The sequence below is a fragment of the Pteropus vampyrus genome, unplaced genomic scaffold (assembly GCF_000151845.1).
Source record: "Pteropus vampyrus isolate Shadow unplaced genomic scaffold, Pvam_2.0 Scaffold2, whole genome shotgun sequence".
NCBI lineage: Eukaryota > Metazoa > Chordata > Mammalia > Chiroptera > Pteropodidae > Pteropus > Pteropus vampyrus.
In genome coordinates this window covers 28734875-28740327 of record NW_011888783.1, presented here as the reverse complement: position 1 = coordinate 28740327, position 5453 = coordinate 28734875, and the positions used below count along the sequence as shown (strand labels likewise).

Genomic DNA, 5453 nt, shown 5'->3' with positions numbered 1-5453 from the left:
GGGCGGGAAGGCTGGCGGGCTGGCTGCCTCCCGGGCCCCGGGACTGCGGGAGGCACGCGGCTGGAGTCCTGCTTGTCAGACTTAGGCTGGATTCTCAGAGAGAACCCTCAGCATTCTCAACCAGGCCATTTTCTGACCTACCTTCAAATCCCCTTCCACTTTGCTCAGTTCCTCGCAAGGTCTGGGATTGTGCGAGAGCTTACCATTTTCGCAGTCGGCCTCCTTAGTAATTAAAATATTCAGGGTGGGGGGCTTCTGCAGTAATCTAGCCCTGTCCTAGGCGCCATGGGAGCTTACAGTGGAAAGGAAGGAACATTCCCCGCCACCGAGAGGCTGACAGCCTTGGTCCTTAGATACACAAAAAACACTCCAGTGCGCTAATATTATCCAGAGCATCAAAAAAGCATGCAAGGATCAAATTTTGCACGGTGCCTGCTGGTGTAAGGAAAGCACCAAGCCGTTTTCTCTGCTCTCTAGAAGCGTATAATGTACAGCCCAATCACAAAGCAAAATAAAATCATGAAAGCCATAAATGGGAATACTATAAAGTATTTTTATCTTCACAGGTTCATTTATGCAGCAGGCATTTATTGGGTGAGTGTCTGCAGTACTGCAAAAGGTTGCAAAGGAAATGGAAGATCTGGGCCCTGCAGGTCAGGAGCTTGTAATCTAATCAGAGACACAAGGCATATTTACATGAAACAGCTAGAAAATAACCCCCAGGTATTAGAGAAGCGAGAAGATGGAAAAGGCTGGGCGCATTTTTTTTTTTTTTTTTTCCCCCAGAAGGGGAAGGGCTTTGTTCCTATATGATTGGTGAGGATCAGGAGAGGAAATTCCAGGTCAGATCAAGCGAAAGTGTCCGTATCCTTTGCTCTTTAGAACTGTAAAACAGGGACCTCAGTGTTATTTGGTTGAAGTGTCAGCCTTGTCACTTAGAAATTGTGTGACCTTGAGCCCATTTCTAACCTAAGAAGGGAATAGAGCCTGTCTCATGAAGTTTGTTGTGCAGTTCAAATGAGGTTACATACATGTGGAGGGTTTTTGAGCTGCTGTGTAAATTTCCCTCAATCCTGTACATTTCCGGAGTCCTGGTTTTACTGGCCTCTTGTTGGTGACGTTCTTGTTAGTCTCCTCCAGGCCGTAAGCCCCATGAGGGCAGGGACCAGGTTTGGTTGTGTTCGCAATGTATCATGCCTAGTGAAGTGACACATTTGGGTGCTCAATAAAAGTTTGCTGAATAACTGAATAAATGAACCAATGAATCCTATAATGGTTTTAACTGGTCCTTTTATTTGTTCCTTCAGTAGTGGTTCCTTCTTATTGTGTGACTGGCTCAATGTAAAAAACTCTCTAATTCAACTCTCCGGTGACTAATTTGTATTCTACGAGACTATATGGGAGGATTCTGGATAGTTCTTGTGGCCTCGTAACATTGATTGATTGATTGATTGATTGATTTGGGGTAGTTCTTGTGGCCTTGTAACATTGATTGATTGATTAATTGATTGATTGATTGATTTTGGGTAGTTCTTGTGGCCTTGTAACATTGATTCATTGACTGATGGAGTGTGAATGCCTGTGTGTGTGTGTGTGTGTGTGTGTGTGTGCGCGCGCGCGCGTGCGTGCGTGTGTGTGTGTGTGTGTGTGTAGAGCAAGACGATACACAGGAATACAGACCTCCACACAAGCCCTATCCACACAAGGATATATCCCAGATGCAATCCTTCGGCTTAAACAGCTTAATCCAGGGTTTCTCAGCCTTGATACAATTGACATCTTTATTTGGCTGGATAATTGTTGTGAGGTGCTGTCCAGTGCATTGTAAGATATTCTGCTGCACCCTTGACCTCTATCTATTAGATACAAATAGGACGCCTTCCTTCCACAGTTGCGACGACAAAAAATGTCTCTAGACTTTACCAAATGTTTCGTTTGGGGTAAAATTGCCCCCTGTTGAGAACCACTGCCTTACCCCAACATCTAATCCATTGATTCAACTCTGGTGGAAAACACACCAGTAAAGTTACTTGAAAGAAATACATCTTCTGTTATTCTAAGATTCTCAGATCTCCACCATCGTTATGTTTCAAGGAGCATGACTCTTGTTAATTAACTGCCTGCTGCATTGTGAATTGGCATCTCTTCTGTTTTCTGCATATCCTCCTCCTTTACGCCCAGATCAACATGTTCATTTCTAAAAGTCGACAGCTTTCAAAAACTATTAGGAAACAAGGTCTTGAGCAACCTGAGTCCTGTACAGTATTTTTCTATAAAATTTGGGGAATTTTATTCCATAAAATTTTGCAGAAAGCTTTCTTGTTATGGTTAAGCTCTTGGACTTACAAACAAAAACCACAGCCTTTCTGCATTCAGATGTGACACAGAATATAAATTATAATTTTTAAAAATGATTTTATTTAAAATATTTAAGTATGTAACTACATTGACTTATTTCATCTTTTTGGTTCTACAGAGATCTTTTTTTTAATAATGTTATAAGAGAACATGGTTTATTAAAACCTATAAAGCAAAAATCACCTTAGTTATACATATCAACTTCCAGCAGCAAATTCTTTAGAAGAATATTGGCAGGGTGTTTGAGAGCTGGTGTTGATGAGAATCCTGATGGATTAATGTGCTGCAGTTCAATTTCTAAGGGTTTCTTGAAGAAAAATAGAGATTAATGGTTAAAGGAATGAACAAATTCTGATATCTGTTCACTCAGTATGGGCATGTAGAACCAAAGAAACCCTGCTTCTAGCAGGCAGTAGTACTGTGTTTACGTGAGCAGACATTTTTGTTCAGTAAAACAATATCATCTATTTCATTAAATAATATTATTTGAATCATCGGTTTTATAATTTTGTTCATATTCAGTTTTTGTATAGTTCCGTAATGGTTACAAGCATATGGAGATTAGTTTTCATCTAGTTTAGTGATTGTTCACGTTTGACCATTGATTAAGTAGGCATCCAAACTGCTTGAGAAAAGAGCAAAGTTCAGGGTTGGATGTGGTTTATGGTAAAGTGATTCTCCTATTTCTATTTTGTTAGACTAGAATTAGGACACATAATCATAGGAGATCTCCAAGTTCTTTATGAAATCTACAAAATTTGTACTTTAGGTTCAATTATATTTTCGTAAAGAAATTAATATGGTACATATTCTGGATCGTATGGATATCTACTATGCAAACATGATCTCACTACCCGTTTGTGCTATGTATTTGTAAGAAATTGCAGTTTATTTAAATGATATTATAATTTTAAAAAGACATCACTGAAAGTATATGGGAATTTATTTTTTCCTTTTAAAGATGTCTATACATTACTCAAGTATGAGAAATACTGACCCAGCTGCATTATAACTATTCTTGGAGAATGAGTTAAAAAGGCTTTGACATCTGAAATTTAGTCCTAATCCAGAGGCCCCAAAAAAACCAGTAGTATGTTTCAAAGATCAAAATAACTGGATCAGAATAATAGGAGGTAGAAGAGAAAATCATAACCTGAGTCACTAAAAATCCTATCAGGCCTGGCACCATTTTCCTCAAAAAGTAAACATTTAACTAGTTGAGACAGACCTTATTTATCTTCCAGTTAAACTTTCCCAGGTGTTTCAATGACTCATTAATTGTTCATTTCATACAAGGCTTTATTGACCATCTACCATATTCAGGGAACTGTAGGAGCAACACGGGGAGTCCTCAAACTGCCCTACAGTTACTTACCACTTGGGAAAGTTAATCCAGTCACTCCTGGTACAGCAGGTTACATGAAAACCAGCGTGTGGCTGTGGGCCAACCATGTGATCAAAGAGGAACTACAAAAACATTGCAGAAAAGAAAGATTATTAAAACAATGTAGAAGCACTTGGGTTAAAGTCTTTAATTGATTTTAAAAAACTTACGAATCAACTAAATTCATCCTTTAATAGCAAATTGGGCAGATGTCATGAATACACAAAAACAAAAATCACATATGAACATTAGAACAAAAGTTTAAAAATTGAAGAAAAGGTAATGCAAACAAAACTGATATAAAATATTTCACACAATTCGTCAACAATTGTACATATTCTCTGTTGGTAAGACTGACTATAAAAGAAACTTAGTCTACAGTCATGCCACCCTGAACATGCCCCATCTCACTTGATCTCAGAAGCTAAGCAGGGTCGGGCCTGGCTACTACTTGGATGGGAGACCACCTAGGAATACCAGGTGCTTTAGGTGTAAAAAAAAAAAAAAGGAAGAAAGAAAAAAAAGAAAAGAAACTTAGTTGCTGCAGAGAAGGTAAACTGGAAAACAATTTCTTGAAGAAAATTAGGTAATATGTATCAAATGCCTTAGAAATATTTATACCTTTTGACACTTTAATCCTCTTTAGGAATATATGCTGTGAAAATAATCGTCAATTGCACAAAGTTTTGTATAAAGGATAATTGTCATCTGATAGTTTTGGAAATGCAAACAATGAGGCGTAAGTTGAAAAAAAATAAAATACACAGTTAATGTTCTAATTCCATAACCCTTATAAACATATGAATCCCTCATGCTCACATATACGCAAAGATATAAGACTAGAAGAAACCATTCCAGGATGTGCAGTAATTATCTTTGGATCATGGATATGGTTAAATTTTATTTTCTTTACACGTTTCTGTGTTCCAACTTTTCTATAACATAACTTTTATAAGCAGAAATAAGAAACATTAGAAAAATAGAAATGCACATATTTCTAAAGTATGCGATAATCATGGAGTGAAACCTAACTAGAGGGGAATGTATATGGATTTATATTTGCGAAGTGGGACGTGGGGTGTAGAGAAAGGAATTCAAATTTGGCATTTTCATGCTCCGTTGGTAGGTCCATTTTCTTCAGAAGAAAACTTTTCAGAGGACTTAGAGCCTTCCCTCATCCTTTGCCTGAATCTCTGTGACCTCTTTGTGACCATTTCCTTGTAACCTTGAAAGTTAAATACTCACAGGCCTGTCCATGGTCTTGTTCACATTCTGAAGCTGCTTGAGTTTCTAATTCACATAACCACTCTTAATTTAGCTACGTTGTGGAGATGCAGATTTTTAAAAGTTAGTCCCATGGGTGAATGCCCTCAAGATGATCAAATTAATTTCTTCCTCAAATTAAACAAATATACTTCACATATAATCTTGGCAGAATCAAGCATCACAGTGGCTTTTCATTTTTAGGGAACATTCCTTTGCCTGATTGATCCTTCTGATCATTGGCATCATGAAGACATTTTCATAGAGAAGAAATCAAATTAATTTTCTTAGTCCTTCCATAGCCCCACTCTACCAATATCTAAAATATCCAAAGGCTGCCTTTTTATTAACCTATTTTGTTTAATGAAACTCCAGAGAGCAGCTGCTAAGGTTAATTACAGCTATCACCAAATTAGCTGTGTGACCTCAGGCAGGTAACTTCAGGTTA

At 37.9% G+C, this 5453-nt stretch overlaps 1 pseudogene; it reads left to right on the top strand.

Annotated features, from left to right (window-relative positions):
• The first annotated feature begins 4115 nt into the window (after positions 1 to 4115).
• Positions 4116 to 4234, top strand: LOC111739611 (annotated as a pseudogene).
• The last annotated feature ends 1219 nt before the right edge of the window (positions 4235 to 5453 follow it).